Source organism: Peromyscus californicus, unplaced genomic scaffold, assembly GCF_007827085.1.
Source record: "Peromyscus californicus insignis strain IS unplaced genomic scaffold, ASM782708v3 Scaffold_14__1_contigs__length_90479793_seg_2, whole genome shotgun sequence".
NCBI lineage: Eukaryota > Metazoa > Chordata > Mammalia > Rodentia > Cricetidae > Peromyscus > Peromyscus californicus.
In genome coordinates, this window is record NW_026294436.1 from 44,059,822 (window position 1) to 44,074,224 (window position 14,403).

The 14,403-nt window shown below is 43.8% G+C and overlaps 1 pseudogene; it reads left to right on the forward strand.

Annotated features, from left to right (window-relative positions):
• Positions 1-47: 47 nt before the first annotated feature.
• LOC128109848 (protein PIMREG-like) lies at positions 48-13,867 on the forward strand (annotated as a pseudogene).
• The last annotated feature ends 536 nt before the right edge of the window (positions 13,868-14,403 follow it).

Below are 14,403 nucleotides of genomic sequence, written 5' to 3' on the forward strand. Positions count from 1 at the left end.
AAATTTAAATGTTACCATTGATATTCCAAATACCTAGGCTCTGAAGCCATCATCTTAACTAGAAAATAAAATGGTTTCCACGGCCAATTATAAGCTTACTTTTACATGGTAGTGATTTTCATCTTCTTTTCCCTCCTCCAAGTAAGCAATGAGTGGAATGCCTTTGCAGCATATTTGCTGTGTTCCAGACATAGTCATAAGCTTTCTCCCTGTCAAAGGACAGCCCTCCACATTGGACCTATCCCTAAAGGGGGAGATAGACTGATATAAAGCGGAAGATGAGAGGAGAGGCACTGGAGTTAAGAGAAAAAGGTTGCAAAAGGCTATCCCAAATCCATTCTTGTGTTTAGTAAAGTCATTTGGGATTTGCTGGATGTTATGAAACACCTCCTGGTGGGTAGGCTCAAATGCTTAATCTCTTTTTTTCACTCTACAGTGTGACTTTAGTTGTTTCTCATCTGCCACCCAAACATATGATTCACTTTAAATTCGTCAATTATCGGAGGTTAAGAGTCTGGGCTTAATATATCCTCTGAAAAGCAATGATCAAAGTCCTAGGCCCTGCCTGGGCAGGGATGATTAAAAGAAGACACAGACTGCAGCAGTTTTTTATTTCGGCCACAAACTCTTCCACACCCCTTCCATCTAGAAGTACATTCTTCTTTCTCTTCCCTGAGTCTGGGCAGGTTTATGACTGTTTTGATCTAGAGGTTATAATGGAAGTGACAGCTTGTGACTTCTACATCAGAGTCACAAGACTTTGGGATTTCGGCCTCCTCTGGAACTCTTGCTCTTGGAGCAGTCAGCAATCACACAAGAAATCCAAGACTTGGAGCTGGAGTGATGGCTCAGCAGCTAAGAGAGCTTTCTCTTCTCACAGAGGACCTGGGCTCAGGTTCCAGCACCCACCTATCAGCTTTTAACCATCCATAACTGCAGTTCCAGGGGATCTAACACCCCTTCTGGCCTGTGCAGGTACTAGGCACACTTATAAATATATTCAGACAAAGCCTTCTTACACACATAGTAAAGATAAATAAATTACTTTTAAAAGTGAAAGAAGTCCAAGGCTGCCACGCTTCCCTCTACCCTGTGATGAGGAGGTTGTATGCTAGCTCTTTGGTACATGGTACCCACCAGGACAATTCTGTAGAGAACACACAAGTGTGGTAGCCTGGTACCTTCAAGGCTAGTCCCCCCCACCAATTGCACAGAACCACTAACCTCTGTCAAAGTGATAAGGAAAGTAAGAATCCCCTCATCAAGCCTGCCTAGAATTCTTGACACTCATCCCAGTTATATACGACAGCGAAATGGTTGTGACTAAAAGGAGTGAAATGAGCACTAACATGTCTGTTCCATCTGCTCAGTGACCAGCATACAGGTAAGACTACCCTGGCTGTAAATTCATCTCAGAAAGGAGAGGAAGCCAAGGCATGTAACACGAATTGGTCTTAATAATAAAATTCCAAAGTCAAATATCAAGGTAAGTGCTGAAAGATTAAAGAAGCAGAGCAGCGGCCACTAAAGAGACTTCTTACCTCTTGGAATCCTCAGACAGAAAGGGCTGAGTTGAGCTCCTGTCTCCACATCACCTTATCACTTCCTCTCTCTGCCCAGCTATATCACTTCCTGTTTCCACCTCCCAAGTGCTGGGGTTAAAGGTGTGTGCCTCCCAAGTACTGGGATCAAAGGCATGTGCCACCACTGCCTGACCTCTAGTGGCTAGCTCCTCACTCTGATCTCCAGGCAAGCTTTATTTGTTAGAGCACAAACAAAATATCACCACACAGGTATGACTGTGTAAGGAGGATGTTCTTCTCACTGATGAAGACTACTCACCATGGAAGGACTACAGAAAGAAAAATGGATACTGTTACCCCAGGGTTTCCAAGAGAGCAAGCTTCAAAGCACACATGGTAACACTGTAAGAGAGGAGACACTATTATAGGGCCAGAAAATGAGAGACAAGACTCCAACAAGGAGTGTGAAAAAGCGCTAGATGAAAAGGGTACTTTAGGTTATTTTGTTTGTATGTCCTTTTTGTATTTGGAACTTCATGGAAATGGATGTGCCAGCCCACACTTCCTATGTGCCTGGTCCTATGCTAAACTCTTAACTGCATAACATCTTTCAATCTTCATCACAAATCTAAAATTAATACTTAAGAAAGAGAAAGCAAGCAGCTACATAGACGTTTAACCATCTCTACCAATGCCTACATGACTCTGATTTTGATATTGTACTCCTTTACAGATTACATTCTTATTTCATTAATTTCTCCTGCCATTGAAATCATTGCCTGCCTGCCCTATGCCAGGCAAGATGAGTGGTTGTAGCTGATCCCATGAAAACCATTAGAAAAACAGTTCAGTTGCGAATAAATGATGCTTTACGCTAAGTTAGGCATCTCTATCACCTGCTTCCAAGGATCGAGAACACTGGGGAAGAGGGGGCTGAAAGAATGTGAGAGCCAAAGAATGGGGAGGTGTGCAGCAAACAGTCATTCTCTGTATATAACATAGCAATTCACTTGTGAACTCCGTGCAGTGGTGGTTCTCTGTGGCATAGGACTTGCACAAGACTAGACCCATCAACATTTCATTACAGATGGGGCAGGGTCCCACATGTGGCCTCACTCTTCTGTGAGATCCTGGTGACAGCTTCATTGATGATTGCTGAGGAGTCATTTTCTTCAGTGATGTAGTACTGATAAGTTCCCCGTGGTCTAGTACATAATCGCCCGAACACCTAGACATGTGCAAGCAACACTTATTAAAGTCCCTGACTCACACACTAAATGAAGACATGAAGGTAGGAGAGGACTCTTGTTGGTGAGAAGAAAGGTGGGAGATGCAGGGTGATGAGAGAGGAATGGAGAGTGAAATGACTAAAATTCAGTGTGTGTGTGTGTGTGTGTGTGTGTGTAAGTGTCAAGATTTCAAAAGAAAAAAAAAAGAAAGAATTTCAGGAGTTATAGCCTATTTTTACAATCTGACTACTTCCTGTTCGGTTTCTTTTTAGTTTTTTTTGTTTGTTTGTTTTTTCACATGAGAGTAATACAAAGCTACAGGATTTTTATTCTAACTCTGTGTGTATCTTTGTGGGTGTTTTGACTCTATTTCCTTCCCATGCATCCAGAGTCCTGTCAATACTTGGGAGAGATCTCAGGGGATAAAGGCCTTCAGGATAGCAGAGGTTGAGACACAGACCCAGAATCAACTACCAACCCTGTTTCCACCTTGAACTCCTATAATATTACCATTCCATATGGACCAATTAGTTAGTAGTTCCATTTCAAATAAAGCCTCAGCATTGTATGGAAATTACTCTCAGTTCATGTGGGAATCTGGGACTTGGTTCACATCTGTACTAATGCAAATTGAGAAAATAAATAGACGTCTTGTTCTGGAGTTTTGCAACATGGAGGCTGCAATTAGCTGTTTTCCTGACAGATGGACAGGTTTTGACATCACATTTCTTCACCAACACTGACTTTTGTTAGTGTCTATGATAAACCGGCCCACATGGGGTAGAAATTAGTGTAATTCACTCCTTACTACCTTTCCTCGGAAGAGAACCCCAGCCGTACTCTGTGCCTAATAAGTAAGGGCAAGTTCCTTTGTTTCGAATGATTAAAATGTCAAGGGACCCTGAGGCTGTTGTCCAGTCACACTGCTTTCTGACTTGTTCTCTAGACAGGAAACATCCTCAAACCATGCCCTTGTGGCATCTCAGGACTCAACTTCACATGGACGAAACTAAGGTCAGACAAGGCTCATTTGGACACCATGGCTGGACCTTCTCTGCTCTATTCTTCATCCACAGTGGACTCTTAGTAATGACATTGCTAGACACTCTTATCTGCAGGCCTCCACCGGGACATGGGATGTATTGTAGAAGCTTAGAGGACAGGCAGAGGCACAAACCTCAGGTGCTTCTCCTCCCTCTACCCTGGATGGTGTCTCCAGAACCTCTTCAGTGTCTCCATCTCCTCCATGTGTTCCCTGTGTCTGCAAAGTTGGAGCTTCTCTGGACGTTGCCATACCTAAGGTTGTCTTACCATTCCTTACATTCCCTTTCCACTAGTTCAGTCTTTCTAGTTGGTGTCACAGTTCAGACTTCCTCTATGAAAATACCTAACACAATTTCTGTTTCCTTGCTTGGGTCTTAACTATTGCCCACTTTATTGAAAGATAATTTTTGTTTTTTGTTTTTTGTTTTTCGAGACAGGGTTTCTCTGTGTAGCTTTGTGCCTTTCCTGGATCTCGCTCTGTAGACCAGGCTGGCCTCGAACTCACAGAGATCCATCCGCCTGGCTCTGCCTCCCGAGTGCTGGGATTAAAGGCGTGCACCACTGCCGCCTGGCTGAAAGATAATTATTTACATAGTATTTGACATAAGACTTTTGAAAGTTCTAGAGTTCTTGGAGTCAATCTTGAAGATTGAGTTTGGATAACAAAATAATTTAGATTTAGGTCAACTCTAAAACAGATTTCAGGGATGACAAAGAAGTTTGCAGTTCAGTGCTGAATCTGATCAAGAGTTTGATTGGACATCTGAACTGCTTCCTGAACAGTGAACGTGAAGTGCATGCCGATTGTGAATCAGTACCTGGTCAGGAAAGGTGAAGTCTATCAGTGTCTGGGAAGAGCATAGAAATGGTAAGTCAGGGGATGTGTGTCATGCAATTGCCTATCCTAGTTACAGGAATGGAATAGGCAAAGATTAGGTAAAACTGTAAATACCCAGGGAAATCGACTACATGTGAATCATATTTTGTAAATGTCTTATGACAAAGCTCAAGTGAACACAAGCTCATTGTTCATTGATAATGGAAACAGAATGACAGCAAATAACTCACTTCTGAGATCTTTTGGTCTCATTGATACATGATTAAAGTCCCCAAATTCTACTTAGGTTTTCTGTTTGGTTGTCTTTGTTTGTTTTGAGGCGGGGTCGTACTCTGCAGCTATGGCTGTAGTAGAACTCATTATGTGGACCAGGCTGGCCTCAAACTTGCAGAGATCTGCCTGCCTCTGCCCCTTGAGTGCTAGGAATAAAGGTGTGTACCACCATGCCTGGCTTACTTAGGTTTTTCTAAACTGCCACTTTCATTTCTAAAACTGAACTTTAAGGCATATGAATAGTATGATTTTACTATCATAAATATCACAAAACAAAGCATTTCAAAGCCTCCATTTTTGATTAGTGAGCAATGCATCAGTTAAACTCCGGTTTAGGTCTCAATAGTAAGTATTTGGTGTAAGAAATTAGTTCAGGTCGATCTTCAGGTCTCGGGCAGGGAGGATCTAGCGGGCAGGGGAGACTGGATCAAGCACATGGCGTCTCAGTGGCAGGGCATGACGGCCTCCACGCGCAGACGATCACTCCTAAAGGAGGAACATCTAGAGAAGGCGGTGACTCGGTCTGCTGAGGGGCATCAGGAGACGGGTCCCCTGGGCTCCCTGTGCAGACAGTTCCAAAGGAGGCTGCCACTGAGAGCCGTCAGCCTCAACCTCGGGACTGGCCCCTCCTGGAAACCCCAGAGCCAGAGCAGCAGCATCTTCAGGCTTCAGCTCACTCAGCCAAAAGCGCCTTGGGTGCTATATCCCAGAGAATCCAGGAGTCCTGCCAAAGTGGCACCAGGTGGCTGATGGGAACACAGGTGAAATTGAGGAAAAAACGAGGAGTCCAGAAGGACAGAGGGTCCTCACCACCCAGTCTGAGCCAGAAGAACACTCGGCTGTATAGGGCCAACCGGGATGCCAGAGTCAGGGGACATCGGCACCTCTCTGGCCAGATGGGTCCACATGCCCATCGACGTCAGCGGCTAAGGAGGGAGGCTGCCCTCCGGAGCCCCTGTTCCCCCGCAGACCCTCTCTGCTCTCCCAGTGAGTCTGACAGTGACCTAGAGCCCGTGGGGGCTGGAATCCAGCATCTTCAGAAGCTGTCACAAAAACTGGACAAAGCCATCAAGGCCGAAGAGAGTGGTGACATGACTGTCTTATTCGTGAATGAGGACAGTAGGCATCCTACAGGAAACAGGCCCTGTCCAGCCACCAAGCCATCAGGATGTCCGTGACACCCACTCCATGAACTTCCAGAGGAGGCACTGGGCTCATCAGCATCCCCAGGCCACTGCTAACAAGGACTTGACTAACAGGGGATCCAGAAGCCTTCTATTTCAGCCATATCTGGGCCCATTGATAACCACTGGCCACAGCCCAAGAGTGATTTAGGAGGACCGTGAAGAGGTGATGGGAACTGCCCATGCTCTCCAGGAGGACTCATACAGCACCCTGTTCTCTAGCCTCACTGAGGCCCACACATATTAGGAATGTACCTGAAGATGCTAGACAGTTCTGAACCTTGTAACTAGGACCAAGGCCCTGCAGGAGTCATCCCATGAAACCACCCCCTTTATTCCCAGTGCAGAGATTCTTGGGGACTACTTTTACCCCTGATCCCACAGGGCCCCATAGAAAGAAAGGAGATATTTGTAGACTGCAAGCCTGAGCTCTTGGGGCCTACTTATCAGCTCAGTGTGGGGAACTGGGGTGTGCAGGAAGGGGAACACTGTTCAAGACCAGTTTCTGCTCTTTGTAAATTATTTAGGAAATCTACTATGTCAATTTATTAGAAAGATACCAGTGTGTCAGTTTCTAGATCACATTGCTTTTTCATAATTAAAATCTCGCTTTTGACAAAAAAAAGAAATTAGTTCAAATATATTACATAGAGAAAAGCAAAGCAGAGATATTAGAGACCCTGAGAGAGTTCATGAGTGTCCACAATAACTACAGGAACCAGCATTATCCCTTATTCTGGAAACCAAGGGTCGGTGTGGACATCTCAGAAACCAGAACCCCTAAGGAAGAAAGACATTTCATTAGTGCTGGAACTCCTCTTGGGAATGATGAGGCTGATTCATTAAGAATGCAAATACTAGGGACTGAATATATTGCTGCCTCCATGGTAAAAACCCTTGGTGAGGTAAGCTGACTGGGGCAGCTAGCTAACAGGGAGGATCAATCCCTTTCCCTCCCCTTCCTTCCATTGTCCCCCTCTGGTGTACTTACTGACAAAAACCTAACCTGGGACTGACTAACAAAAAGGAATTAAAGCTTGCAGCATTTCAACAGCAGCAGCATGGAGAGCGAGAAGATGAGTCCTGACACCATGGCTTACCAACTTCTATAGGCAACGTGCAGATTGCACAAGACAACACCTCTGAAAGTACTTGGCACAATGCTGGAAGCCTGCCAAGTGCTCAACAGTTTTGGTGCTTTGGGGCCCCTTTCAACATTTCTCAGACTTCAAAATGGTTCATAATTTCCTGGGTGTCTTCCCTTGACAACATAGTTGGGCAGCAATAAAAATATGTTCCAATTTCACATTATGTATCCCTTTTATGTGCCAAAGGTCCTGTTCAAATTTTGACATTGAACATCCATGATGAGGTTTTACCATGTTACACCAATCATCTTTTTAAAAAGTAATTTTTGAGATTATAATATAATTACATCATTTCTTCCTTCCCTCCAAAACTTCCCATTTACCCGACTCTGGCTCTCTTTCAATTTCATGACCTCTTTTTCTTTAACTATTGTTACATGTGTATGTGCACACATGCTGTGTGTGCGTGCGTGCGTGTGTGTGTGTGTGTGTGTGTGTGTGTGTGTGTGTGTGTGTGTCTGTGTGTGTGTGGTGTGTAAATATATATCCCTAAATATAAAAAGTATCTTCTCATCTTTTGTTGCTGAAGATTCTATTGTGCTTAATTACAGCTGATATTCATTGATCATCCATCAATTATCAGCACCATAGAAGCACTTTTCATGGCTTCTCTTGTCTCACTGCCAACATGCAACCACAGCTATCTATAGTTTATGTATGAGATCAATTAGAATGGTAAGTTACTCTTCCAGTGTAACAGAGTTGCTAACTGCATCGCCCTGCGGTGCTGCCTTGGGTTCACTTGTATGTATCCTTCCCTTCTGTACTTGTTCAATGTGATGAGATTGGGTCAAATTAACAGTGAACTTTGATTGAACTGAGTGTTTTGTTTGGTTGGTTTTGTTTAGGAAGTGTGGGAGACACATAGTTTTATATGCAGCAAAACTTGTAGTCTTCTTCCGAAAGATGAACCAAATGTGATGTAATCATCTTTCTAACTTTCTGTCTTCCTGTTTCCCTAGGTCTTTAGCACAGTGCATTACTGCCATGGAGAAGGGTTAATAGTGAGGCATTGTCAAGGCTCTTGGTAATAGTGTTTATTGAAAATGGAGAACTCCAGAACCCCTCTTGTCTCTGATCTCACTGAGTTTGGACCTGTTCTAACCTAAGAGTTGAGGTACATGTGCCATCCGTCCTCTCCAACCTGGTCATATTTGCACACAAACCATCCAGCTGCTTGGAGGTCTATTCACTAATGGAGCAAAAATAGTCTAGCACATCCATTTTGATATCTTACGTGTACATCACGATGATCTTTGACTACAGCCCAGCTGCACTTCAGACCTCCAACCTTCCAAAAAGTCTTGCTCTCAGGCATTGGACTGGGAAAGACCCTTTGATCCTCATCCTGTACCCTCTGTGTCCCTTGGCAACTAATAAGGGATTGAAGGACTCCTACAACAGAGGTGTTGGTGATGGAGCTGACTGGAGTGAAGCAAGGAGGGGGGACACAAAGGAAGGGTGTTTGGTTGCTATGGAAAAGCAGCAAACACTTGGAGGAAGAGGGTGTGGCCCAGGACTTAATGAAGTGCCATTGGGTTTGAGCAGTGACTGGAATGTCTGAGCTGAGCTGTACTCCTTGCCACAGAGCTCAGGGCCAGGCCACCAGCAGGAACTGCCTGTACCTCTCTGGAATGCTCAAGATGAAGACAGGAGTGGAAAAGGCAAGCAGGCCTCCCAGGTGTGGATTTCTCTACTGCTTGCCACAGAAGGGAGGCCTCCCCAAAGAAATCTGGAAAACTCTTCAAAGAGCCAGTAAAGAATTGATGGATAAGTTATTTCTTTCCCCCAAAACTCTGAATCTGACAATCTTCAGATTATGAGAAGACACTTTGAAAGTCTTTTCCTGCACAAATCCACCTCCATTAATAGCTTTGCTTCCTGCCCTCTGGGAGACTGTATTCCCACAGTGAGAACAGAACTGCCATCTCAAGGCCCTCGCCGTTTGATTGAAAAGATTTGTATTATCAGTGGGAACATAGATGGTACTGGTTTGAAATATTCAGAAAAGGCAAGGCTACAAATACAGTGAATGGCTAAAGCTGGCATGATGTAGAGAACTTGAAGAATAGAAGAAAGGCTCACAATCAAGGTCAGGACATATATCAGAAATCCAGCGGTCAGATGAAGCATTTGGCAGCTAGGAGGTGCATGGAAAACCTAAGGAGAACGAAACAGTGAAGTTGCCGTGTACATATGCACATTCGTGCATGAGTCTGAGAATAGCTATGAGCAGAATCCAACCTCACTATCTTTTCAGCTCTTGCCACCTCATGTTTCTTTTCTACACTCAACCCTTCCCCATCTGGTTTCATCTAACCCTAAGCTTTGAGATCTTGTAAAAGCTACAGCATGAATGGAAACTCACAATCAAGATGACATCTTGAATACATCTGAAATGCTCTTCAGAGGGTGCAGGATACCTCCTTGAAACAAAGGACAGAAATTGCTTCTTTAAAAAGTATGAACAAATATCTCTTGTCAATAAGCATTCATTGAATCGCAGCTATAGCAGGGGAAAGGAACTTATACACTTTATGTGCCAGATGCAATTCAGAGTTTTTTTTTATATATAATCTATTTGAATGTCCACAACAGACCAACAAACTTACATTCATCCTTCACTTGGTGCATGAGCACCAGAAGTGTCAGTCACCTTGTTTAGGCCTTCCCTAGCTAGGAGGACAAACAAGGTCTTCATTCTGAAGTCTCTTCTCTATGAATGAGCATACTTGAATTCAGGATACCTACTGAATATTGCTTTTATGGAGTCAAGGACCAAAAAGTACAGATGCCTTGGCAACAGTGGAGACATTTATACCTAGAGAAATTTCTGCTGCTCTTTCTGCCCTCCTTGCTGCTCTTCACTTCCTGATGTCAGTTGTTTAACCTCAAAAGTATCCATGAGCAAGGGTTGTTCACTAATGGATGCTGTCCAGAAAAAGTGATGGAGCAGGCTCTGACACTGAAGTGCCCCTCTGAGATACCCTGTCAATTACATTATCTTCCTGACATATTTTTTTTATAAAAATTGTTCCTCATGTGATACTTGGACTTAAGATCACATTCTAATGATTTAAACTGGGACCTCAAACTGGAGCATGCCACAGATTTTAGATGGAGTCAAACTTAAAACACAGCCCCAAATTCATAGAACACTGAATTGTATGCCATTTATATGTACATTAAAGAGGCAAAGATAATCTCAATTAGTTTATTAGAGTAACATACACTGTAGGAAAACTAAGTACAAGAAAGTAAAAATCTAGCTACTCACCACACCTACCACTCTACTAGTGTGTTTCTATTTGTACTGGGGACATTTCTGTTCACCTACGGTGATACACACATGCATGACCACAATTTGTTAAGCTGTCAGGTTGCTTCTTAGACCATGAATCTTGCCAGATCAACAGTTGCTGATTCTTTCCCCATGTCCTGTGGGCTACACGTTTATATCTGAGTTTAACATGTATTTGTGTTACCTGGGTCAAAGCATGCCTCCATGTTATAACAAATGATGACCCCTCAACTCAAAGGTAATTGAGTTACTGAGCGGTGAGTCATCTCCATACTATGTGGTTAAGGCACACAGTGTTCTGTGTTAGCCTTGTGCTAACATCACTGTTTGAGCTATTGTTAAAGAGCCAGTCAAGCATATGGCTCAAATTTACTCCGCCCTACTCATGCCAACCCCAAATATGCAAACAACATATCTGATTTTCCTTTGGTCTCACATCCATAAAATGAGGGTTGGTGATAGATTCAGCACAGTCCAGTGTTCTACTGGTCAGGACACCACAGAGGCAAATCCAGAGATCCTCAAATGAATGACATAGTATTTCTAGAGCTGCTAGGTAGAGGTGTGAGATTCATGCTACTCAAGACTGCTTATGCCTAGTCCAGGAGGTAAATATATTTGGAAATTTACTGTTGCTAACTGAAATTTGAAGTAGAGGTCTCTGACACTGGTTTGCTTTTACTCTAATGGAAAGATTTATATTTCAAATTCTCACGAAGACATCAAAAAGCTTAGTGAATCTCTAACTTCACCAGCCACCAAAGAGTTCACAGTTGAGTAGTGGGGAAAAGCCAAGAGCACATCTAAAAAAAAAAAGTATCAGTCAAATATATTGATTATTTAGAGGGCAGGAAGGGACCATGGAAACAAAAATCTCATCAGATGGGGGTGTGCTGATTGTCTTGTTGTTGTCACCAATTTGTCACACACAAAAGTCATCTAGAAGAAAGGAATCTCAGTTGAGAAAATGCCCTTGTAGGCTACTTTTTGATTAATTGTTGACATAGGGGTTATCATTCCTAGGCAGGTAGGCCTGGGTTGTATAGAAAATCAAGTTGAGTGTGCCATGGACAGCAAGCCAGTAAGGAGAATTGGTCCATGGTCTCTGCTTCGGTGATTGTCTCCAGTTTCCTCCCATGAGCTCCTGCCCTGACTTCCTTCATGGTGGACTGTAAGCTTTAAGATAAAATAAACCGTGTCCTCCTCAAGTTGCTTTTGGGTCAGGTTTTTTCTAATGACATGGAAAGCACCCAGGACAAGGGAGATGAGGTAAGGCTTCACGGACGAAGGCTCGTGAGAAACAGCCGACGAAGGGGACACAGGGAAGAGAGGCAAGTGAGTCTGGCTGAGGGAAGGGCTGAGCACTTCAGTGCAAAGTCCAGGCACCGATGAAGTATCTGGTCAAAAGGGCCACAGAGTGTTTGTTCAGAAGCAGTGGGAGCTCGGGGTGAAAGGTCAGCTGTGATGTGAGACTAATTTAGCTTTACAGAGAGATAGCCTGAGGCAATGGACTAGTTTCCCTGAGCCACAGTGACTCCCCTGAGGCCGTATTTTAAGAGCGCTAATATGGACTGGGGCGTGTCCCTGAATGAAACGTCTGGAGAAGGAGCAGGAGAGTGGAACTTGCAGATGTCACCATGTCCGTTCAAGAGGTGATGCCAGTGCAAAGCCAGCATGAGAGTAGGTCAGGTGAAAAGAAAGATGACAGATGGGAAAGGAAGTAGAGATACTTTATTATGTATAGGCATGGCTTGTGTGTAAGTATGGGGAAACACTAGAGGGGGGAAATTCACTCTGAGTAAAATCCAGATTCGTTCTCACAGCTGAGGGGATGCTCTGGACCCACTTCCACCTTTCTATGCCACTTACTTCTCTGACCTTATCCTCATCCCTCCTTGTGCTCCAACCTGGCTGGCTTCAGTTTTCTTCTTTACACAGAGGAAGTTCTCTCCCACCGAATGCCTGCTGTTTCCTGTGCTCAGCTGGCTCATTGTCCCTTTAGTATTTATTTGGCCTGATCATTCACTTCTTTTACATCTCCAAGAGGCATTCATGTACCCTCGCCCTAGCCCTGGCCACTCATTACCCTCTTGCCACACTTTACTGTCTTCACGGTGTTCTTCCTCTGAATGGAATGGCTGCTCTTTGGTGATGAACTCCCACTGCTACTGGCCAAATACTCCATGCTTCTGTTGACAGGATACCTCATCAGTGCCGGGAACTTCCACTGTTGTGCTCAGCCTATTCCCTCATCTGGACTCCGTTCTCTCTGCCTCCACATACTTATCTCCCCAACTGCTTCTCATGAGTTCCATTTCAGGAAAATCTGTCTCATCCTCTTATTTGACAAGATGTGCTGTTTCGATGATCTTTTCCTGTTATCCCTCTAAATAATGCTGTCTCCTTCAGCTGCTTGATAAGTTCCTTGAGGACAGAAACTTGATCCCTATGTGTTTTTCTTTTCCTCACCAATTTATCCTAGTGCCCAGTACATCACCGATATTCAACAAAAACACACTGTGGTAGTTTGAAAGAAAATGGCCTCTAAAGGGAATGGCACTGTTAGGAGGTGTGGCCTTGTTGGAGTAGGTGTGTTCTTGTTGGAGGAAGTATGTCACTGTGGAGGCTGGCTTTGAAGTCTCATATATGCTCAAGCCTTGCCCAGTATCTTTGGTTCACTTCCTGTTACCCGAAAGAACTCTCAGCTACCTATCCAGTACCATGTTTGCCTATATGCCATGCCCTCATCACCATAATGATAATGGACTGAACCTCTGAACTGTAAGCAAGATACCAAAATTAAATGTTTTCATTTATAAGAGTTGTCATGGTCATGGTGTCTCTTCACAGCAACAGAAAAAACCCTAAGACATAAGATGGTACCAGGAGTGGAGTATTGCTAGAATAGGCCTGACCATATTTTTGTTTGGAATAATATGGACTTTGGTGCTTTGGGTTAGGAAAGCACAGTGGAATGCTTTAAGTACTGCTTAATGGACCATACTAGTAGTAGGAATATGGAAGACAATGGTGCTGAGAATTATTTGAACTGTTGGGGGCTGGCTCAAGAGAGATTTGTATGTTACCTAGAGATTGTTCTTGTGATATTTTGGTGAAGAAGTGGCTGCCTTTTGTCCTTATCTAAAGAGTCTGCCTGAGGCTAAAGTGAAGAGTTTTGGATTAATTCTGTTGGCAGAGGAAATCTCAAAACAGCCTAGTTTAGACTCTGATGTGCAGTTATTAGTGGTAACTTGACTGAAGATTTATAATGAAAAGGAGCAAGCTGAGCAGGGTAAATTACAAAATGTAAAATTTAAGGAGAAAAGGAGCATCAGGAAATGGAGTGGAGCTAAGTACTGTGTTTAGGGAGATAAACAGATTAAGAAATAGAATAAATGGAGTGGTGACCTCAGGGCAAGATCCCATCCTGCTAAATTTCCAACTTGTAAAGAGGAATTAAAGAAAAGCTTAGAGCCAGGTGTGGTGGTGCATGCCTTTAATCTCAGCACTCCAAAGGCAGAGGCTGGAGGATCTCTGAGTTTGAGGCCAACTTGGTCTACAGAGCAAGTTCAAGGATAGCCAAGCTCAGTCAGTGAAGGTAACCATGAAAAATAGAAAGCTAGTGATGATGTAATTAAACAGGGGGGGGGGGGTATGTTCCAGCCCCAGCAAGCAGCAGAACTTGGAAGCTTCAGCCACATGGTTCTGACTTTTGAGTCAAGGATTGACCAAGGAAAGCTGCTGAGGCCAGGCCTGTATCAGAAGTGTCCCTGAATACAGGCCTAGAGAGGCCATTGTGTGAAACTGTGACATTGAAACCTGCATTGTGTTGGAGAACTCAAGATGTTGGAGATGCCAGGATG